Source organism: Vicia villosa, linkage group LG4, assembly GCF_029867415.1.
Source record: "Vicia villosa cultivar HV-30 ecotype Madison, WI linkage group LG4, Vvil1.0, whole genome shotgun sequence".
Taxonomy (NCBI): domain Eukaryota; kingdom Viridiplantae; phylum Streptophyta; class Magnoliopsida; order Fabales; family Fabaceae; genus Vicia; species Vicia villosa.
The window spans coordinates 93,308,017-93,334,159 of NC_081183.1; positions in this window are offsets into that span (position 1 = coordinate 93,308,017).

The following is a 26,143-nucleotide window of genomic DNA, read 5'->3' on the forward strand; positions in this document are numbered from 1 at the left end:
CTAACGCTTTTCAGGCTGAAGAAGTAGATTCTGAAGAATCAAAATCAGAAGAAGAAGATGAACTGTCCATGATCTCCAGAAGGGTAAACCATCTCTGGAAGAGCAAGCAAAGGAAGTTCAAGAGCTTCAGAAGTTCAAAGAAGCCTGAAAGAGGAGAATCTTCTGGAGGCAGAAGATCTGACAAGAAGAAGGTCATCTGCTATGAGTGCAACGAGCCTGGACACTTCAAGAATGAATGTCCAAAACTTCAGAAGGAGAATCCCAAGAAGAAGTTTCATAAGAAGAAAGGTCTTATGACAACATGGGATGATTCAGAATCAGAATCAGAATCAGACTCTGAAGAAGAGCAAGCAAATCTTGCACTGATGGCCACAGTGGATGATGGATCAGAATCTACATCTGAAGAGGTATTTTCTGAACTATCTAGAGAAGAGTTAGTTTCCAGTTTAACTGAACTTCTGGAACTCAAGGCTCATCTAAGTATCAAATACAAAAAGCTGAAAAAGCAATTTGAATTTGAAACTAAGAAGCTGGAAGTGGAAAATTCTGAACTGAAGGAAAAAGTTTTAAAATTATCCAAAGATATTGGATCTCCTTCTGAATCAGAAAAATCCATTCCTAGTCTCAATCATATTCTGAAAGAATATGACTCGAGCTTCAGAAAGTTCCTATCTAGAAGTATTGGCAGAAGTCATCTTGCTTCTATGATATATGGTGTTTCTGGAAACAAAAGGTTTGGTTTTGGCTATGAGGGTGATACCTCACACAAATTTGAACTTGTTGATGATTTGAAAATCACATACAAGCCATTGTATGATCAGTTCAAATATGGCCACTCACATGATATTAGGCTCACTTCACATGCACAGAGTTTTCACACTACACACACCAAGAAGCATGTGACACAACCTAAAAGATATCATGCTGACAAACCTAAAGAATATCATGCTGTTCCTCCTGTTACTTATAATGCTAAACCCAAGTTCAATCAGAACTTGAGGAAAACTAACAAGAAAGGACCCAAGAAATTGTGGGTACCTAAGGAGAAGATAATTTCTGTTGCAGATATCCTTAGCAGCAAAGAAGACAAAGCACAAAATGTCATGGTACCTGGACTCTGGGTGCTCGCGACACATGACGGGAAGAAGGTCTATGTTCCAAGACCTGGTGCTTAAGTCTGGTGGAGAAGTCAAGTTTGGAGGAGATCAGAAGGGCAAAATTATTGGCTCTGGAACCATAAGTATTGGTAACTCTCCTTCCATGACTAATGTACTTCTTGTAGAAGGATTAGCGCATAACTTATTGTCCATAAGTCAATTAAGTGACAATGGTTATGACATAATCTTCAATCAAAAGTCTTGCAAGGCTGTAAGTCAGAAGGATGGCTCAATCCTATTTACAGGCAAGAGAAAGAACAACATTTATAAGATTGATCTTTCAGATCTTGAGAAGCAGAAGGTGACTTGCCTTATGTCTGTTTCTGAAGAGCAATGGGTCTGGCACAGAAGATTAGGACATGCTAGTTTGAGAAAGATTTCTCAGATTAACAAACTAAATCTGGTCAGAGGACTCCCAAATCTGAAATACAAATCAGATGCTCTTTGTGAAGCATGTCAGAAGGGCAAGTTCTCCAGACCTGCATTCAAATCTAAGAATGTTGTCTCTTCCTCAAGGCCGTTAGAACTTCTGCACATTGATCTGTTTGGACCAGTCAAAACAGCATCTGTCAGAGGGAAGAAATATGGATTAGTCTTCGTAGATGATTATAGCCGCTGGACATGGGTAAAGTTCTTAAAACACAAGGATGAGTCTCATTCAGTGTTCTTTGAATTCTGCACTCAGATTCAATCTGAGAAGGAGTGCAAAATCATAAAGGTCAGAAGTGATCATGGTGGTGAATTTGAGAACAGATTCTTTGAGGAGTTCTTCAAAGAAAATGGTATTGCCCATGATTTCTCTTGCCCTAGAACTCCATAGCAAAATGGAGTTGTAGAGCGAAAGAATAGGACTCTACAAGAAATGGCCAGAACCATGATCAATGAAACCAATATGGCTAAGCACTTCTGGGCAGAAGCAATAAACACTGCATGTTATATTCAGAATAGAATCTCTATAAGACCTATTCTAAATAAAACTCCTTATGAATTGTGGAAGAACAGAAAGCCCAACATTTCATATTTTCATCCTTTTGGATGTGTGTGTTTTATTCTGAATACTAAAGATCATCTTGGTAAGTTTGATTCTAAGGCACAAAAATGTTTCCTTCTTGGATATTCTGAACGCTCTAAAGGCTACAGAGTATACAATACTGAAACATTGGTTGTAGAAGAATCAATCAATATCAGATTTGATGATAAGCTTGGTCTTGAAAAGCCAAAGCAGTTTGAGAATTTTGCAGATATAGATATTGACATATCAGAAGCTGTGGAACCAAGAAACAAAGTTTCAGAAGCTGAAAATCTCAGAAGCAAAGAATCAGAAGATCAAGTTGCTTCATCTTTAGAAAATCTTAGAATTTCTGAAGAGCCAACAGTCAGAAGATCTTCTAGACTCACCTCAACTCACTCAGAAGATGTGATCCTTGGAAAGAAAGATGATCCTATCAGAACAAGAGCATTCCTTAAGAACAATGCAGAATGTCAATTAGGTCTTGTTTCTTTGATCGAGCCAACTTCTGTTGATCAAGCTCTAGAAGATCCAGACTAGATAATTGCCATGCAAGAAGAACTAAATCAGTTTACAAGGAATGATGTATGGGATTTGATTCCTAGACCAAAAGGATTCAACATCATTGATACAAAGTGGGTGTTCAGAAACAAGCTTAGTGAGAAGGGAGAAGTGGTGATAAACAAAGCCAGACTGGTGGCTCAGGGATATAGTCAACAAGAGGGGATTGACTATACAGAAACCTTTGCACCAGTGGCCAGGTTAGAATCTAATCGCTTATTAATTTCCTTTGCCACTCAGCATAACATCACTCTGTATCAGATGGATGTTAATAGTGCCTTCTTAAATGGTTATATAGATGAGGAAGTCTATGTCCACCAACCTCCTGGTTTTGAAGACTCTAAGTCTCCAGAACATGTTTTCAAACTTAAGAAATCATTGTATGGATTGAAGCAAGCTCCTAGAGCTTGGTATGAAAGATTAAGTTCTTTCCTTCTGATCAATATTCTTAGTTTTGATGATAACAATGTATATGAATTTTGTATGAGATAATGTGGTACTCTAATACTATGCCATTTCCATTTCAGGAATTATATAAAGAGTATGCACAAAATCAGCGCAAGAAGCACTGACTCAGAAGGTTCAGCATGCAACATCAGAACATAGTCTGGCAAGACATCAGAAGATGGTCAAGCAGAATCAGAACATGGTCTATGGAAGCATCAGAAGGACTTGAGATCAGAAGCAGAAGCACTGAAGTTCTCATGGTATCACGCTCAGAAGCACTTCAAGGCCAGAAGACAAGAAGATGCTCTGCACCAAGCTGTTTGACTCTGATGATATTCAAACGTTGTTCACACAAACATCAAATCATAAGCAAGTACTAGCTGGCAGGCTACGCTGACTGACAAAAGGAACGTTGAAAGCTATGAAAGGCAATGTCAGTAGACACAGAGAAAGCAAGACTCGAGGTAGTTAACAAAAGAGTGAAACATTAAATGCAATGCTGTACGGAATACGCAAAGCATTAAATGCTCCCAACGGTCATCTTCTCAAACGCCTATAAATATGAAGTTCTGATGAGAAGCAAGGTTACGAACTACGAATTACAAACTCTGAACCAACTTGCTGAAACGCTGTTCAATTCAAAAGCTCTCAAACTTCATCATCAACCTCACTACATTACTGTTGTAATACTTTAGTGAGATTAAGCTTAAACTTAAGAGAAAATCACAGTTGTGATAATAGCTTTATAAGAAGCATTGTAACTCTTAAAAGAATTTGTTTACATTAAGTTGTAAGAACTAGAGTGATCAGGTTGTTGATTAGTATACCCTAGAAAGTCTTAGAGGGTATCTAAGCAGATTGTTCCTAGAGTGATCAGGTTGTGATCAGTATACTCTAGAAGACTTAGAAGTTGTCTAAGTGGAAAACCATTGTAATCTCGTGTGATTAGTGGATTAAATCCTCAGGTGAGGTAAATCACTCCAAGGGGGTGGACTGGAGTAGTTTAGTTAACAACGAACCAGGATAAAAATCATTGTGCAAATTGTTTTTATCTTACAAGTTTTAAAGCTACACTTATTCAAACCCCCCCTTTCTAAGTGTTTTTCTATCCTTCATTAGTCACTTAACCACACAAATGGGCCTAATAAAATATACCCCTTATTACTTCGCGATACTGTTATTTAAGCTCAATATCATTTCTACACTTAATGTAAAATTAATACTCCCGCTTAAATTCCATTGAAATAAAATCCGATAATTTTAATATACCGACTTAATAAAATAATTCCGACTTCAACGATAAAATTCCAATTACTCAGAAAATTCCCAAAATGCTAAATATTAACTCATTGATATTTCTAATACAAAAAATATTAAAATTTTTTATTTTAAATATCGATCCTTTATCCCGAACTAATACCGACTAAATCGTTCCAAAATGCGAAAAATTTCAATAAACAACACAAATAATTAAATTAAGCAAATAATTATTTTTTCGGGCGTTACATGAATGCTTCAATCGGTGATGTCTGATGATGACGATAGATATTGTTGTTGTGTTGTGCAGATCGCGTTGAAGGTTTATTGATGAAGTCGTGATGATGTTGCATGTATTGTTGCGTTGAAGCTCGATTGCAACGTTGAAGGATTTGCAGATGTGGATCGAGGACGTGTGTAGTTGGAGATTGTAATTGTGAGACTCGGATGGCAGCGTTGGTGATGATGTGGATTGGTTGAAGTTGCGAGGTGCAGTTGTTGTAGCTGATTGTTTGTATTGAAGATGTGTCCTCTATCGAGTACGAACGTATACTCAAGCCACATCGAGTCTTTCCATGTTTTTGGTTGCCCTATCAAGTTAATGATTATGCCCAAGATTGTTGTCAGTGTTGCAAATATTTTCCTCCTCCAAGCATGAATTGGGACCCCGTACACTCTACACCAAATATAGCGTGCGCCTCCTGTATCGTTAGATTTCCATTCCCTTATCACGCTGAACCACTTCTGGAAAAAATATTGTGATTCCTTTAACAACTTTTATGAAGACTTTTTCACCTCCCATGGGGATAATCTTGATGGTCAATAAACGCTCTTCAACGCATTTTTGTTGGAGTTCATCTATATCTTCTATTTTATGAACACATCTGATGAAACCTTTCCTTGCCCATTCCATCTCTTCTTCACTAACCATTAATGAAATCCTCGTGCTTTCCTTTTTTCTTTCGTTTTGATATTCAATGCTCCTCTTTCGATTTTTGTCTCTGAGTTGGTATGTTGTTACATTCTTTGTGACTTGCGCATATGTTATTCCTTCCTTCCTTATGCTCTGGTTTCTTATCTTCTCGTTTCTCACCTTGTACTTTCCACCATCAACCTCCTCCATTCTGCTTTCTTATCTTCTAGTTTCTTATCTTATTGTACTTCCCGCACCTTATAAACCGTTATTAACTGTTAGATGTATGTTAATAGGATTGTATGGCAAGATAAAATTGTGCATAGCTAACCAATAATCCAAGATAAAATATATGAATCAACACACTTGCACTCACTCACCTTTAGGGTAACCTCTCTTGTTGCCTTACGATTACATGGTTAAGTCCCTCGAACGTGAGGATACTCTTAGCAAAAGTTGCCTACGAACATATTGTAACACCCTATTCCCCATCGCTATTTTATTTAATAAAATAAATCATAGTAATTCAAAATTTCAATACAAAACATCAGGAATAGGATGCTACTTCGCCATCAACATTAAAAACACATATATATGCTCAAGTTTATGAAACATGGATACATAACACACTTCGGATGAACCGACAACCTCATCATTATAATCCTTCAAAACAATCAACTTCTTTATTATTACAGCGGAAAATGAAATGTAGTTATTCATCATCATATTTAATCTTAAAAAATTCCAACGACTATTCAAATAAAAGAGAGCTCCACTACTCTCAAAATCTTCAACATAAAAAAACAATTCAATAATCAAAACAAATAAGCATTCATCCCCCCCGAGTGTTACGTATCAGGGCATGAAACCGACTCGACACACACGACGTCTAACCTCGCCTATTGCGGATCACCTGCACGTTACCCACGTAGAGGTAACATTCAAACAGAAGGGGTGAGATATCAAACAGTATAAAGGAACGTATGATAATAATTATATCAATAAAGAAGATCATACGCAATTCACCACTTCTCAACTCAATGCAACTTACATCACAACAACAATGTTATCAACCAATCATAACAATGAATTCAAATTCGCAACTATGTCATTCACACATCATGGCAAACACTTCATCATCACAACAACTCGAATGCAACTCAATATGTGACTCAATATTATGCATATGCATGTGGTACCAATCGTCAATACAGGCCATCATGTTGAGCATTGGCTCTATCTCAAAAACTCACCAATACAGGCCATCATGTTGAGCATTACCTCCATCTCATAAAAATTGCCAATACAGGCCATCATGTTTGCCATTTTCAGGCCATCATTAATATATGCTATATTATGCGACTCGATAGTGAGACATCGTAACCGTTAAAAACAACAACAATGCAATAACTATGCAACCACAAGGCATAAGCCTTCAACAAACGCCAATATAGGCCATCTCTTCATTGTCGTAACAACGTCAATACATCGTCTTATTCATACCTCATCGCAGACTTCATATTACACACATCATTGTAACATCATCAATTCATGTATTCATCAACATAATATCATCATCTCAATTACACAAATCATCATTACAACACTTATTCCACATAACATGTATGTGCATTAAGGCATGCTTAATATCACTTGTTTCACACAACACACATTCTTCGACACATAATCATCATCATACAAGTATCATCATATAATCATCCCCGTCATAACAACTTCTATTCCTCGTAGAGAGCATACATCATGTTATATCAAAGTATAATCATTTCCAACTATACAAACCTCATAAGCATCTTGGTTAACACAACACACAAACATAAATTGATCATAATAACAACAAACCTCATAGTACACAAATCAAGTAACATCATGACACAATTAATTCTATTCCTTAATAAGAGCATATTCATTGTAAGTTCGTCACAAGGCATCATTATCAGCTCATACGGGTCGAATACGTACAACCAATTGCATCCAGCATACAACATCATTATCAACTCATACAGATCAAACACGTACAACAAGTATAATTTATATTAACTAATTGTCTAATGGTTCTCAATCCATTTTTATAAGATAGGAATTTATTTTTGCTTTCCAACAGCCTAAACGGCGCGTAAAACAGACACCCGAGTAAAAAGATATGGCTCTTTGAAGTTTCAAACAAAATATTTAATTTCACTCAGTAGAACCCGGTTCCTGCAAACTGAGAACCGGTTCCCATCCAATAAAATGCAATTTTTACGCAATAGAACATCCGGGAACTCGGTTCCCCCAAACTGGGAACTAGTTCCCACTGTTGCAGAACCCCAAAATCCCATATTTTTGCTGCATACAAGATTCAACATCAAAAATCCCAAAAACCCCATTTCCCAAACATCAAAACCTCATTTTAAGTCACAATTTCTCAAGTCTAACATTAGCATAAAATAGATATCCAGAACACATATCAATCTCATCAAATACTCAACAAATCACTCGTCAATTTCAACATTCATTAACAACATCAAGATTTCAATTCTCACACAAACATGGATATTAAAGCATAGAAACAGTTCCCCACTATAACCTATCATCATACAAACCCTTATAATGAAATAATCCCACCCTTACCTTGGTTTGGATTGAAGACAACTATAAATCTTCAATGGGTTTGCCCTAGCTTCTTCTCCTCTTCTCTTCTCTTTCTTTCACCAAATGACACCTCTAACTTTCTTTCCCCAATTTTCCTTGTTTTGATATTCTTACTAACTTCTTAACATTACTAATGGGCTTAAATTAACACCTCCCAATTGCTACTACTACTAACTCTAATTTAGGCCCAATACTAATATTCCCATAATTATCAAATAATTCACAAAACACACCATAAAATAATTAATTAGTCACTTAGGTCTGGTTTTGTGAAGGCAATGTTTGGGTCTGGTTTTGTGAAGGCCTTATTTGTCAATTTGTGGCTAAAAAAGGGGAGAAAGGGTGTGCTTAGTTGTTCTCTTATTCTCCATGGTTCTCTTATGCCACCACTTAAGAGGAAGATTTATCTTTCTGTGACAAGAAACGGTTCTTAGGTTGAGGGGGAGTGCAAGCTATATTCTTCCTCATTTACACCAAATGACTTCAGGACCTTCTACTCCTTATCCTGAGGTTGTTGTTCTTTGGTGTTGAATTTTTGTGATGCAATGGAGCTGATTGAGAAGAGATGTTCCTCCATGTTGTTGTTGCTATATTCAGTAGCTTCTGAATATTGCTAATGTTTGTAATCTTGTTATTGCTATAATTGTTTACTTGTTTTAGCCAAAATTTTCTAAAGGGGGAGATTGTTAGTTCTCTATTTTGTTGATTGACATTAATTTTGTAAAACAAAGATAGCATCAATATGTTAAATAGGATGTGTTAACTATAACACACCCCAAATCTACCCGAATATTTATTTCGAAAATCAGAGTATAAAAATTTTCATACAATAAAATAGGATGTCACATTCGTCATATAATTCACATACGGCAAGCATGCATTCACATAGATACATAGCACATCAGCGAGAGCGGATAATTAATAACAGTTAATTTAATCCTCAAAAACACTTCATCAATTAAGAATAACTTCGCAGCGACATTCATAAGACTTCACCAAAATTTAGTATCATCATCATAGAATCTTTCTCAATTTAACATTAATGTATAAACCAAACCAAAACATAATGGAAATTCAGCAATTAAACAATTGAAGACTTGTCCCCCCGAGTGCTACGTATCAAAGTGACAACCGACTCGACTCACGGCGGTTAAATCTTCACTCACTAGTGTCATACCCCAAAATTTGACTTCCATAGTTCAGTCATAATCACTCAAAAGCTCAGGAGATTCATCAAGTCATTCTCTTGAGCAAAAGTCCCCTAAAGCCAGGGTTTGAGATCCTCTTAGGAGAATCAATAAGATGTGGCTCTCAATTAAAGGTATATGGTTTATAATGATCTAATGCAACCCCATGGCAAAAGTCAAGGCACAACTCCAAAGGTTACCTGCTCAGGCAATCCCAAGGTCCACAGTCAAAAGATCCAAACCTAAAGGTCAAATACAATCACAAGCATGATTCAAACTTCTGATCATTGAGTAAATATCAAGTATAGAGGTGCATATCCATCATTGGATCAAAGCTTGATCATAGTTCCATTAATAGAAACTCAGAGATGAACAAATACAAAAAGGTTCAAATTAGGGTTTCTTTAAGAGAAAGTCAACCCAACTTTGACTGGGCATAACTTTCACATGGAACATCAAAAATTCCCCACTCAAATCCTATCTTGAAGGAAATTGAATTCTCTACAACTTTGTCTCTCACAAGCCAAGGCTAGAAATGCTTCATTTGAGAGGTATGGTGCAAAAGATTACAGGTCATTTTCAGGCATCCTTCAAAAGCAGTTTTTTCCCGAAGAGGATATGATCAAGATAAAAGCTCCAAATGAAAAATATGTTCCAAAGTGGCTTGTAGAAGACCTCTTGAGGTTTCCAAAAAGTATTAGAACTCCCTCATAGCTTAAAAATTGAGTGAGATATGCTTGATCAAAGTTGGTTGATTTGTGAAGATAAAATGTGAAATAAGAAGGTTCAAATTGGATTTGTTGCAAATAGGCCCATACTTTTATGACTTAAACTTGGCCCAAAAGTTATCCTAAACTTATGCCACGAATTATATCATTTTATTTGATTTTACATAATTTTTATTTCATTTAAAATTAATTTTTAATGATTTAATTAAGTGAAAATCAAATATTTTGGTAAAAAATATGTTTTGATTGTTTTCAATCAATATTTATGACTAAATACAATCACATTTTCGTGCATAATTAAATGGGAAAAGATTGATATAAAATAGGCCAAATATGGTAACTTATGAATCAAGAATAAATCAAATTTCCAAGATTGGCAAAAGAGATTCTATTGATCAATGGGCCTCCAATTCCTGACCTAAAAGAAGTCAATAAGTAAGTGAAGCTATGCACATGAATAAGGGTTAGCAAGTCTGGGCAGAGCAAAGGTATTCGAGAACAAAATTTCCTCACAAAGCTCAAACTCGGTTTCAAGAATTTAGGGCGTTTCAAAAGGATTTGAAGATTGCAAGCTCTTCCTTGGAGAATTCTGAACGTGTTTGGATACTCACGCATCATCAGCACTCCCTGAATTACCTCCGATTTACCAAAGTAAGTCATTCTGAACATTGAGTCAATTAGCATAATATGTGCATATTCGTGATGTGTTGATCATATATTTTGCTTTGCCTGCTTGTTGTGCACGTTTCTGGAACGTTAATTGAATCATTGTGCACTCTAGAGTGATCGGCCATTGTTGGCCGTTCAAGCTTTTTAGGGTTTAATTTGGGCTTTCCTTGTAGAGGTAAAATTAGGTTATAATAATGATATAAACAGGTTCGCATGATGAAGGCGAAGGGTTTGGGGTAGGTGCGAAAAATTTATATACAAATAGAGTGGATTCGTTATTTTTCAGGTTTGGTAGCTACGAAGAAAACTCGTAGCTAAATCGTAGCTAACATATGCAGGTTTTTTGTGTCTTCTTGGGGAAGACGATGACGTGCCCTTGTGTTACTGGATGGTTTAAATATGCGCGCGCGTTTCCATTTATTTTCTTGATTATTATATATGTTTCAACGAAAGCGTTTCCTAAACGTGTCAGTATCATAGTTGGGTTGGTGAGAGTGTTAATCGACCCTGGGGGCGTGGGTTCAACACCCCGCTCCCACATTTATTTTTTCTGAATTTTCAAGTGCCTGATCCCATGCGCTCACTTCCTTAGGCCTCACTATAGTCCCTCAGATCTGAGCCCTTGATCCTCCACCCAGCCAGATCTAACGCTCCTGATTCAAGTCCCTATAACATGAACCCTAATTGTAACTACATGGAATAAAAATCCTAATAACTAAATTTGTTTTAATTAATATATTTAGTTTCTTTTAATTAATTCTTTTTTAATATAATTAATTAATAATTATTTTTTGTAAAATAAAAAATATGTGATATTATTATTAAAAATTATAATTTGTTGTTCGTGCCGATTAAATCGATTAATCGCTATGGTCAACAATAATTTTAATTAAAATGCTATTTAATTAAAATAAAAATTAGTTTTATTTGGTTAAATGGTTGCAACTATTTTATTAGTTGTGATGATTAACCGTTCTTTTTTCCTCACTTTAATTTGTTATTCTTTTTAATCGAATCAATCGATTACGAGGGGTAACAATACAAATTAATAATTAAAAAATATCTTAATTCATTATTAGTAATAATCAGATTAATTGATTAAAATTGGTAATGATGAAAATTTCAAATCTTTTAACTATGGTAATTGAATCAATCGATTATTGCGGTTAATAGTATAAATTAAACTCAGGGTTGTACGCTCAATCTTAAAACACTTCTCAAAACCACGAATATCAAACTACGGATTATCATGACTACGATAGACTATTCAAAAGCCTCTAAAAAACCATATCAGATCAAATTATAACCTTAAGGGCGTACAACCCTTCCCCGAACTACGTAGACTCTGATCCTCCCTAAGGAGGTACGTAGGCACTTGGCAACAAGGCGAGTCCCCCTCCTCCAAATCTTAATCATGTCCATAATTAAGCCTTTAACCTTATTAACTATCTGTCACCCTTCTTCATGTTTTTGCCATAACCCTTATCTTTGCAATGTTAACCTTTAGGAAAGGGTTTTGGGTGCCTAACACCTTCCCTTAACCCGAATATAGTATATTACCCTCGATCTCTTAATCCTTAAAGGTTTCCTATTCGCCTTGGTAGAATAGGTGGCGACTCTCTAAATATCATAATTTTTAGGCAGGTTGCTACAGCTGGCGACTCTGCTGGGGAACACTTATTAGTGAATACTATGCTCCTATAGGTTTTGGCAGGGTTTAGGTTTGGGCGCATTTTAGGGTTGGCAAACTTGCCATTTTTAGGGTTTGGGGGAGGTTCATCTTTTTTAATAAATTTTAAATTATTTGTTTATTTTTATTTGTTTTTGTTTTCCTGGAAAGTTTATTTGTCTGCCTTAAAATGTTTAAATATATTATTACATGCATTGTTGGTATTTGTTTTTTTGTTATGTTAAACCCTAAGTGTGGGAGTTAACTTTGAGATCAAATGGGGACATGAATCGCCTACGAGTCTCATTGATAACTCCACTCGGAGTGGGTTGAGTATTCGGAAATGTCCAAAACGAGGCTTGACTTTGTTGAGGGCTGGACTGGATACTTGGCTGATCTCTCCGAGAACCTACCCCAAAAATTCGAACCTCATGGATAAAATGAGTTGTTCTAAAATCCGAAGAGACAAAAAGTCTCGGAGGCTACGAACGACCCCGTGAGACCTTCTAGAACCCCCCATAAAAAGGTTGGCTCCCTAGAGCCCCCTACGTCGAACCTATGAACCTAGGTTTCTTGAAATATTGTGTTATGATTGTTTTTTTGTCTATGTTTGGGTGTTTTTATATTTTGTGTATTGCTATGTTTTTTGTGTTTGCATGCGTCATCCATCATTTGCATTCTCATCATGTCTTATCCACAAAAAAAATATACATGTAAAAAAAATATATACATTTTTGAAAAAAAATATATTTTATTGGTGAATGTGTAGGAAGGATGAGTACCAAGAAGACAATTGTCCACCTTACAGTTTCCACTCCAGACATCAAGAAATTGAAAATAATCAAAGAAAAATTGCCATCAGGTGCTTTGGATAGGTTTGTGATCTGCTATGGGAATATTTTGGACTTGCTAAGGGTGAAAGTACAAGAGGAAGCTATTACCGCATTGGTTCAATTCTATGATCCGCCGCTTAGATGTTTCATTTTCCAGGATTTTCAGTTGGCTCCGACCTTAGAAGAGATGGATGCTATGTTGGGTTTCTCAAAGATAAAAAAGGAATTTTATACTGATGTGGGTAAAGAAGTTGATTTTTCAGATTTGGAGAAGGCTTTGGGAATATCCGCTACGGAATTAAAGACTAATTATAAAACTGATGGAGATGTGCATGGGATCAAGAGATCTTATTTAGAAAATCAAGCTTTGATGTATGCTCAAAAGAAACAATGGGACATTTGTGGACATTAACTAGCTCTCTTGATCTTTGGTGTTGTTCTATTACCAAAGAATGTTGATTATATTGATCCTACCGCAATTCATGCCTTCACCTCTTTTAGACTTTTTGACAAAGATCCAACTCCGACTATCCTCGCTAACATTTATTATGCTATCCATACGAAGTATGAAAAGAAAAGAGGAATGCTATTTTGTTCTGTCCATTTGCGTTATTCTTGGTTGACTTCTCATCTATACAAATCTAGTTGCTTTATTAAAGAATTGACTAGAAACGATTGGTCTCAAAAATTGAGGGCTCTTAAAGCGGATTCTATTCTATGGTATGCAAAGAAATTAAATTCAGATAAGATTATTTACAAATGCGGAGAATTCAACAATGTGCCATTAATAGGAACTCTTGGTTGCATTAATTATAACCCCATTTTAGCATTACGCCAATTGGGCCATTCCATGGATAAAGAACCTTCCGAACAACGAATAAAAGAATTAATCTTGCATGACAATGGGAAAGGTGAACCAAGAACATGGAAGACAGTAATTCAAGCTTGGAGGCATGTTCAAAGAAAAGACTTTGGGCCAAAGAATATAATTGCTAAAGCGCCTTACACCACATGGGTTCAAGAGAGAGTTGGAAAGATCTTGCTTCCTTTTGTTGTAGATCCCGCATACAAGCCTGATTCTCCTAATCTTGTTCCTCTATCCATCGAAGAGATAGAAGGGATCAAGGCTGCCCTAGAGGCGTCCCGAAAAGAAAAAGAGAAATTAGAACTTGATTTGCATCAACTTGCTAACGAAAGGAGCCAATTACGCTTTGACCTTAAAGAAAAGAATCAAGAACTTCAAGCAATGAAGGAAGAGAATGATAGACAAAGGAGTAAAAGGAAACGTGCAACCGAAGGGTATTTAAGTGCTAATTTTAATTTAGAGGCTTACGATGAGAAGTTGGAGCAAGCGGATGCAGAAAATGCAAGGTGGAGAAGGCGTTATGAGAAAGCTTCCCATGACAAAGCGGAATCTGAGAAAAATCTAGAAGCCGTAGTCTTTGAATTAATCGATAGAACTAAGGATCAAGAAGAGGAAATAAGAAACCTCAAATATGATCTTCAAGAAGCTCGCAATGCTGGACAACAAGAGCGTGCAAGGAGACTAGTCACGGAAGAAGCACTTTTATAGCGCACCGGTGAGTATAATAGAGCATATCAAGCCGTGGTATCACTTCGGGAAGTGTTCATGAGAGAAAAAGAGATACATGAGGCAGCCTGGAACGAAAAAGACCATTGGAAAAGACTCTACACGATTGTTTCTACGGCGAATGAGCATGTGAGCATGGTTCCTAAGATGCTTGAAGACTATGAGAAATGTCGTGATGATTATGATAAGCTAGTCTTCTTGTGTAATGATGTGATTCAAGATATTCCAAAAAGTTTGGCAAAAGCGGAATCATCTCCTATCATCCTTCCCGAAGTAGTCAAAGAGTTTATGGAGCTTTGTAGGAACATGGTGGACAAGTTCCAAGGAGACATCCAAAGGCGTTCTTAGCTTTATTTTATTTTCTTGTTGCTTTTATTTCAAGTACTTTTAATTTGCTTTTATTCCAAGTACTTTTGATTTCAGTTTCCCTTCTTATTTGTAAACCAACAATGGAGTAGTATTTTCTTTTTAATAACAAAGTGCGTTTCTTTTCCGTTACTCATTGTTTCTATAATATTCACCAAAAAATGTTTCTCTAAAAAAGAATTTATTTCTCTAAAAAAAAAAAAACATATATATATATATATATATATATATATATATATATATATATATATATATATATATATATATATATATATATATATATATATGTGTATAAAAAAATAGTATATATAATAAAAAAGGAGGGAAGAGAAAAATATTACATATGTATAAATTTTTTTTTTACATATATATATATATATATATATATATATATATATATATATATATATATATATATATATATATATATATATGTATAAAAAGAAGAGAAAAGGAGAACAAAATAGTATATAAATATATATGTATATTATAATAATGTGGATAAGGCGTGAACATTGCATAATCATAACATTCATATCATGCATATCATATTTAATTTCAAGGCATTAAGAAAAAACTATCTTTATCTCCAGTCACACCATTGCAACTCAACCGCTAATCCAGACAAGATCTCAAAAGAAGAAAGCTATGGAACAGCTAGAACAGAATCAAGCCGCCCTTCGCGAAGAAGTGACCCAGTTGAAAGGTACCGTGGATGAGATTAAGGGAGGAATGGCTCAAATGTTGAGTTTTATGAAGGACATTAAGGATGAACAGGAAAGGGCTAGGGAGGCTCGGAATCGGTATGAGGAAATGCCAAACGACGGCAACCCGCTGTTAGGATTTGTTCGAGGCTTTGACCCTCATAAGTCAAACGCCCACTCATCGAAAAGAGTTACCAAAACCCATGAAGAGGGAGAAGCTTCCCATGAAGGATTCATTCCTACCACTCAGAAAGAGGGGGCGCCTCGCACTGTTCGCATCCCTGTTAACAATCCACCTAAGGATGAGGATTACGTGGATTTACAATACGGGGAAGTGGATGAAACAAATCAGGAACCCCAGCATAAGCAAATCCAATCTGATTCCGAAGAAAGTGCTAGGAATAGTGGACAAATCAAAGCATTAGAAGAAAGGCTGAAAGCAGTTGAAGGATATGACGTCTTTGATGTGGATACCTATGAAATGAGCTTGGTTCCGGATTTGACTATTCCCCCTAAGTTCAAGATACCCAACTTTGAGAAATACAAAGGACTTACATGTCCAAGGAGTCACTTACGCATGTATGTCAGGAAGATGGCTGCTTATGCCAATGACCAAAAGCTAATGATGCATTTCTTCCAAGACAGTCTGAGTGGGGCATCTGTAGAGTGGTCATGCAATTGGAAAAAACACATATCAGAAGCTGGAACGGCCTTGCTAATACGTTCCTGAAGCAATACAAGTACAATCTGGATATGGCACCCAATCGGATGCAACTGCAAAATTTATCTCAGAAAAAGGAAGAATCATTCAAGGAATACGCCCAAAGATGGCGAGAAATGGCGTCCCGAGTCCAACCTCCATTATTGGAAAAGGAGATGGTTGACATGTTTATGAGAACTCTGCAAGGACCATACTACGATAAGATGATCGGAAGTGTATCTTCGGGATTCTCAGATCTAGTGGTTATCGGAGAAAGAATTGAGGACGGAATCAAAAATGGGAAAATACAAGGAACAACACCTAACTCTTATCACTCAAAGAGGCCCACCTCAACCTTCGCTAAAAAGAAGGAAGGGGAGACCAATGCAGTAGTGCACCAAGAGTTTAGGCCTCCTACGACATACCCACCTCAACAAAGCAGATTCCAAGGCCCTCCGAGGAAATTCGACCCTTTGCCCATATCCAGAAGTGAAATACTAAAGTACTTGCTGAGCGAGTCATTGGTAGAACTCAGGCCTATGCCACCTCTGCCTCCAGGAAAGGTTCCACCCAGGTTCAACCCTAATGAAAGGTGTGAATTTCACGCCAATTCTCCCGGACACACATTAGAAAAATGCTGGGCTTTCAGACACAAGGTTCAAGACCTAATAGAGTCAAGGGCAATTGCTTTTGACAAACCTAACGTGAAGACAAATCCCATGCCTCGCCATGATGGCACAGTCAATGCGATAGAGGTAGTCACTGAGCAAGAGTTTGTTCAACAACGGAGCTCCCCCATAGATGCCCTTAAGAGGTATCTACTTGCAAAGGGGTTCATCCTAGAACATAACGAGGCTTTTAAGGACACCCTGCAGAGACTCGTGGACCAAGGGATAATTCAGTTGAAAGAACACCCCGAAGAGGAATATGTGGCCATGCTGGAGAGGAATGAACCATTGATAATACCTAGGCAAGGGGCAAGAAAGACATTAATCATTCCCTGCGCCAAGGCACCATTGCTGATACCTACGCAGGTACACACCAGGATCATCCCAGTCAGAGATCCATATCCTGTAGACAAAATGAAAGCGGTCCCTTGGGAATATGAGTCTAATACTAATACCGATGTGACAAACATCGTTGGGCCTGGGGGCATGACTCGTAGCGGTCGCATATTTAATACTGCAAAACCAAATGAGAACCTAGCACAAGCAAGTGATAAAGCTACTGTGGTCCCGACTGAAAAAGGCGCAGCCAAGGACAAAGAGACCACTAACAAAGATGCTGAGGAGTTTTTGGCGTTAATCAAGAGAAGTGATTATAAAGTAGTGGACCAGTTGCACCAAACTCCGTCCAGGATCTCACTCCTCTCACTGTTAATACATTCAGAAAAACACCGAGACACCTTGATGAAGATTTTGAGCGCTGACCACGTAGCTAAGGACATCACTGTAAATCAATTTGACGGAATGGTGGCTAATCTTACTGCTGGGGCATGTTTAAGTTTTAGCGAACATGAGCTACCCTCACAAGGGAGAGCATAACAAAGCCCTGCATATCTCCATACAATGTGGGAAAGCTCATCTGTGTAGGGTTCTAATTGACACAGGGTCATCATTAAACGTGATGCCAAAGGCCACTCTCGATAAAATAGCCTTGGAAGGCTTGGTAGTTAGACCAAGTCGCCTGGTGGTCAAAGCCTTCGATGGGTCACAAAGTCCAGTATTCGGAGAAGTGGACCTCCCCATAGTAGTTGGTCCCCATACATTCTGCATCAATTTCCAAGTAATGGAGATTGAACCTGCGTATACCTGCTTATTGGGATGTGTAACACCCCTTTTTACCCCATAAATAATAAGCATATAATCAGAGAATAAGCATGCATATAATTAAAAGGGCGTCACATCGACGTTTTCAAAAACTAAAAGCTTTTAAAAACCGACAACATTTATCCACAAAATACAATACACCTGGTCATTTCAAATAACACCTGACATATAATCATAATTCATCCAGAATATGCATTAACAGCGGAAAGTAATACTCATGTGTTTCATATAAATGATACATGTCCCATACCATGATCATATCTCCATAAACAACTCATAAGATAACCATAATCATAATATTTGGCCCAAAGCCTCTCAACGACAAGTAACCAATTAAACAGGTTCACAAGTTATAACAAAATACATAAACAATTAGAACATGAGTTCAACGTCTAAACTACCCAGTGTTACATGACCAGAGCATTGACTCGCTACTTAATTACCAAGCAAACTCAGAAGAAACTCCGACTAGGTCACACGCAAGCTACTAATCGTCAAACCTGCATGTCGCCAAACGAGGGCAACATTAAAACAGAAGGGTGAGAATACAAACCATTATGAAGAAAGTATAACAGAATATAATGGTTAAATCAACACTTCAAGTAATTAGTCATACTATGTAAAACATAATAGATAATAGTAATCAACACATATTTCACATGTTATCGAGTATACAACAAGCTTAAATAGTATAATATTTCAATTCTACTATTATATTCTCAATTAAGTACACAATCATAATTCTCACATATTCACACATCTAATCAAATATGTATTCAAACTTCACCCGTTTCAATTATCAAAATCATACGCATATCACAATCACATCAACTTCACATACTCAATTATCGCATAATTTTAATGTGACTCAATGCAAGATATGTGACACTATGCATGTGGTACCGAATTGTGAATCCAAAGTTTCACCGCTTTCCGATTCAATATCTAGAATCCAAGCCACGCTTCCGATCCGGACAAGACCAAAGCCCATCAAACGTAAACATATAGTTTACCGCTTCCGATTCACTTTAGAATCTAAGCCTCGCTTATGTTTCAAAGCAAACCACCTTTGTTTCAAGGCATCCATGATATGAATGTATGTACAATGTCAATCAAACATATGCAATTAAGATCATCTCTACCATCTTAATATTTAGCATATCACAATAATTCACTCAATGAATTATTCTACAATATTGTACACAACATTCCCATCACATAAGCATTATTCACATATAATAATCAACACACAAATCCAATCCACCCTTTTTAATTAATACTAGTCATGTTAATTCACAATTTATCAATTATACATGATTTACTCTTTTCATAATAACTAAGAACCATTAGGAGTTTACCATCTAACTACTCCTAGAAGTTTCAACTAAAAATAATACTCATAGGGACATATTCATTCACTACTTAGTATATTTATATATCCATCATAGCAACATTTGTTTTCTTTTAATTTTAATTAGCATACATGGTTGGTAGCAGTGGCATGTCCATCATATAAACATATTGGTAGTGTCATAGTTTCTCTTAGTGTTATAACTAGTATAGTAGTATTTTTATAAAAAAAATAATATGGTGATCTCACATTTCTACCTAGCCCATGATTAGCCAAAGTGGCGTGTGAGCTCAAAGGAGGGCTAGCCACGTTTAGCATCAGCCCCAAACATTATAGACAACTTTATTTTCTTTTAAATGGAACAAAGTTATCACAATAGCATCCTGTTTACTAAGTGTTTTGGTTCATATTCCATTTTTTTCCAAGTGCTAATCATTAGACTAAATAAATAAATAAACTATGCCTAGAATCTACCATTTGATTAAAGCTAAAAGCTGTAACATTTCATTCATTATGTGGCAGTTAGTAATCACCTACCATGGCATGTGGTTTATTTACTTGTTTCTAATAGAGCCAAAAACGCTACAGTGAGGGAAGATGTTGCAAGTGGTATTCATTTTCTTTCCAATGACCAATGGCAAAACCAATAGCAGCCTGTTCCATTAAATGACATATACTATGGTTCATAGTATTACTTGAACACATAGCTAGTACTAGTGGCACTTACAAACACTAAAGTGTGTTGGTTGTCCACGTTGCTACTTGACTAAGGCTAGCAACAGTAGCTGGTAAAATAGAAGAATTAATGAGGTAACACATTTTCCAGTAAACACGGCTACAGCTTTGCCTCGCAGAGACCATGCCATCCGTCCAAGGCTGTATAGTGACATCATTTCGGTGTCACTCACCACTAATTTCTATTTCGTGTTCATCAGTATGTATACACAGGGATGTTGATTTCCAGTATTAATTTGGTTTTTAAATTCCAATTTATCAACAGTTTTCAGTATAATAAATAGAAACCAAACAAACACATTTTTTTTTTAGATTCATCTATAGGCAAATATAAATATAGTAACCTACCCATTACCCCATTATACTAACCCACAATGATTAGGGATTCTCCCCCTTACCTCTTCAATTTCTTCAAACCTAGCTTTTCTCTTTATTCCTCTTTTGCTCCTCTTCTCCTTATTTCCTCTCTTCTCTTCTCTTGAAATGAACTAATGATTCTCCTACTTCTCATTTCCTCTCTTACTATCTTTATTTATGATATTGGGCTTACCCAAATAATCCTACTTACTAACTAATTAGGCCCAATCATAAAATATAGTAGTCAAATAAATAATTATGCTCCAACAAATAATATTATTACCCTTAATATTATTTTCCGATTAATCCAATTAAATCCGACTTTATCTCAAATAAATAAAATCCAATAATAATATTATTTCTAATATTATTTCTCTACATACTCCACTTTATTAATTCTCCGATTAACCGAATAAATTCCAACTTCACTTAATAATCCGAACATGTTTCTCAATAACACCGACGATCCAATTAATTATCAAACTTCGTCCAAATTAAGTAAATAAATCCTTATTTAATTTAATTAGTCAGATAATAAAATTCGGGCTGTTACAACTCTCCCCCACTTAAAATATTTTCGTCCTCGAAAATTTAGTCGACACAACCATCTCAACACCCAGACCACATCCACTCTCTCTCTCTCTCTATTCATATCGATACAAAACATTCTACACTTACGACCATACAAAGCTTCAAAAAAATGTCATTTCAACATCCGAAGGAAATACCATGCAACACACAATCCTTTGAGAATTCTAACCATCTCGTTTGCCTCCTACTCAATTCCTTCAATCAAACAAATACTGCAACTCATGTGCTCACTAAACACTTCGAATCTCAATCCAACAATTAATACCTCTTAAGTTCCAAAACAACCCAACGGCGGATAACATCCATTCATACATCGAATAATTCTTCTCATGAACTTTAAGTTACCTTGAAGCATAAGCTACCACTTATCGATATCTGCATCAACACACCTCAACTCGAAATCCCATATCTAAGAAAATTCACTTCTTCTAACCAAAACTCATATTCAGAAAGCTTTACATAACCTCCTTCTCTTTTAGCACCGATAACCCAATCCTTAAATGTTCAACATGATCATCGTCGCTCTTAGAATCAAATATCCTCAAGAAACATTACCTCATAGAACCTTCCTCCTTCTTACTCAACAAACAGGCGTAACTCTACGACTATACACTCAGGAAATGAACCTCTTCTCAACAATTCCTCAAATCTACTCTTCAACTTCTCCTTGGTCGCTTTACACGCTATTAAGTTAGTAAGACAAGTCTATCTCGTTCACTACGATATCGCCTCCTATCAACAATAGATTAAGGGTGATCAGGTCCTCAATTTGTTAATAGACAGTCGTCAATCATAATGAAACATAAACTACCGTTACTAAACTATAATAGTGTTCCTTCAGAACTTATACTCGAAATCACTTAAACACCAAGATTCAAAATCCCTCTTAAGGTTACAATTACTTGATTCAACTCCAAAAAAAATTCATACCAAAATTCATCAACTTGGTCTAACGGAAAACAACTTAAATCAATTCTCAAAATCTCTACCAAGATGCTCAACGGATAATTCAAACATGCCAAAAGGAGTAGAAACAAAGCCACAACAGTTGTATCAATATCTATACTTCTATGCATAACAGATAAAACAAGATCCAATCTTATAGCACAATCCAAAGAATAAAATAATGCGTTGCACCATTATCCATAATAAAGCACGTACCTCAGATTAACTTATCCTTAGTATTAGTCTCAGCACTAGACAACGCAGACACTTTTTCTTTCGCTTGCTCCTTCTTTGGATTATCGCTCATGGCACAATTGTGTCCTTGCTCACCACAACTGTAGCAATTCCTACTCGAACTAATTCCACAATCAACAGTTTTGTGACCCCTCTCGCCACACCTGTAGCACTTAATCGGAGTAGAATCTCCTCCCCCACTTGGCTTCTTGCCAAGACCAGATTGTTCCTGTTGCACCCCAAAATTTGCCCATCTAATTTTACCTCTAACTGGCTTACTACTTTAATATCATTTGCATGTTAGGACATCAACAAAATCATGCATCATCAAAACAATCATTAGCATTGGGATCAGAGGTTTTAAATTATTAAAGTGTCACTGATTTTTGGGGCGCATACACCCAACAGAGACTGATTCATCTAATTCTCCTATGTACATTGAAATGTGATTCAGATAGTTTTATGGATCGCGAATAAAGAGAACACAGTGTTGAGAGCGCCTTAGCTCTTATGGATCAGGGTTTCCATCGTCATTCAAGGCTTATTTCGATTGATCCCTATCATATCTTCTGGCTGGGTTAAAGTGGGTTTCTATTATCGTTTGAAGTACTGGATTAATTTGAATATGCGCGCCATTTGGATCCAAACAATAACTTGTGAATAATTCATTTAGTATTCAAGGTTCAACTACATTCGATGTTTAAGACGAACCCCATTTGCAAAGTTCATTCAAATAACTACCATGATTCATTACAAGTCTCTTTTAAGGTTTACTACAAGCTTACGAAAGTGGACACTATTTGCGATTCATACATCAAAGTCTCAAGTTTATAAGGTCAGATTGATTGCAATAGTTCTAACTTATCATAAAGACATTGCAAACCGCAAAGGAAAAGTTACATCAATTCAAACCAAAAAGGAACTTGTTACATATCAAATGGCATATATTATTCGAACTCCAAAAAAAAGAATACAAGAGTTCATCCCAACTTCAAGAGTTTGTCATACCACATCCCATAAATCTAAACTCATTACAAAGACCATACACATATCCAAAAAAAAAAGCCCATCATGGTTCAAACAAAAATCCATAAACCAAAAGTCCAAATATCCATTACAACATCATTGTCACTAGAAAAAAAAGAAGATACAATCAGCAAAGTACATTAAATTCTATCTATGGTCTCATTCAACTGCATCCTAATTTCACACTGTCATGTTATAAAAAAAAAAGAGGAAAGAAAGATCTCTATGGTTCTATCTTGAGAGTTATTCATCATGTCGTCTTACTCCAGCCACGTGTACATATTGAACCGGTTCGGAAGCTTGCATCTAATCACTTCGCCAGACCTGCATCATCATATTCTGCCTACACAAATCAGCTCCACATTCAACATAAACCTGCAAATCACCATATTCAGAAAACCACTTGGGCACCGATTCACATACCATAAAAATCATACTTACAAACATTTCATACTACCTGAATCTTTACAGCAACCACTTAAGCCATCTCCCGCCTCTTCTTCTTGCATCCAGACAAGGCTAAGTCAAGACAGCTCATAAACTACGATCTTGCAGCAATCCAAGCTATCGAAAAACCTGCCGGAACCATAACATACATCATCAATTCAGTACCACACCAAGTTCAGAATAGAAAAGAGTTCAAAAATCAACCTTATAACCATTCTAACCACCATAATTAACTTAGTTTCAACTGATTCCCTAACTAACTGTAACTGTCCTAACAGAATTATAACAACCAGCAACTAACTAACCGATTTTATAACAAACTTTCCTAACCTAACAGATTGGTAACCAGTGGTAACTGAGATTCAATAGAGAAATGAGAATTTGTAACTAACCTTGGATACCTCTATATAACACCATCCTCATCATTCTTCAAGCTCTTCACCACTTTCACTCATCTTCTTCTCTTCACCATTGACCACCATTCTCCTTCACCTTCTTCAATTCAACAACATACAACCATCATCTTCACCCCTGAACCTTCATTCTCGACCACCTTCATCTTCATTCATAACCTTTCTCCACCCCTTCACGATCCATTCATCATCCACAGAACCACTCTTCAACCATTCACCATTCTTCTTCCCTCGCAAGCCTTCACTTCATCTCTGCGAGCCCTCTTTTCATCTCTGCGATTCCACCGTTTTTATCACCATCTTCATTCACTCTCCCTTCAACCGCTCCACAATTCTTCAACCACATCACGCAGCTCTCAAATTTAAGTTTCATCCTCCGTTCATTCTCAAAGAACTGTCACTGCAACAACGACAATAACTCCATCAATAACTATCTTGCAGCAAGAACAGAGGAGAGAATAAAAAGAAGAAGATTCAAAAAGCATAAAGAAAAAGATCGAGGTGCACCTGAGCCAAGGTTCATTCTCGCATCTCGCGATTCAAGCACCTACAAAGAACACGGAGCCGGTTCTTCTACGATTGGTCTCCAATTCAGGTTCAGGACGTGATTTTAGGTTGAGTTTGTGTTTGGAATTCGTTGATTCAAAATGGAACGGTGGTTCACGGCGAGGTTAGGTCGTCGGAGGCGCATTCGAGAGGAGATGAGCTTGAGACAGAGACGGAAGCAAGAGAATGAGACCGGAGGTTGAGTGTTTGCTTCTGATCACGATGGCGAACTGAAGAATTTTGCCGGAGCAGGGTGATTTACGCCGTCGCCGCCGCCGTTTGCGCAGAGAGGAAGGGGATACGTTCGAAGACTGAAGGTCACAACACAAACCCTAAATCCTCTTTTCATTCTTGTTTTAATTTTTAATTTATTTTCTTTTTTATTTCATTGAAAACAAATTCTGAAAAGAAAATAAAAATGGACCGAAACCAATTAGTTTGATGATGGATCAATAATCACACGTTGGGCCCCAAATTCATACCCTTTTGGTCCAATGCTGTCACTTTTTTTGGTAAGGAAATCAGAAATGAACAATAACTCTGGGCCTGATCGTTATTTGCACCCCCCAGTGGCCCAGCATCACATGTTTTTGGCACTAAGAAATTCTGCAACAAAAAACAGTCTTTGGGTCAGACCCAATGGGCTCAGCACCCTTACTCCTTACACCCTGCAATTCAGGATTGCACCCCCTGTTTACTTTTGTTTTAATTAATAGATTTAGGCTTAATTAGATTTTTCTCCTATTTCTTTTAAGCAATAAAAATACTAATTCTTCCACTATCATTTTTTAAACCTTTAATGCAATTTTTGACATATAAAAAATAATCACTAAAAATATTAGTTTTTTAGGCTATTTGTCTTAGTCTTTTACTTGACTTGTAACTCAATTTCTCTCATAAAAATCAATATAAAAAATAGTAGTATTTTTAATTCATTTGTACTATACTTTTGACTTGTTACTATGTGCTTGTATGCCAATTTTTGCACCATTGTGTTACTCACTATTGACTTCTAATTGCGATCTTTAATTTTCATTATTCTTTTAATCCTAACCTTTAGGTAGAAACCATGATAACATTAGGTAGAAATTCCCTTCATACTTAGGTTAGTTTCTTTTCATTTTCAACTTTAAAACATCTAACAAATACTTGAATTAAATCCCATAAAAAATACCAAGAAAACTCATAAAAAATGACTAATAAATACTTTGACTAATAAAAAGGGA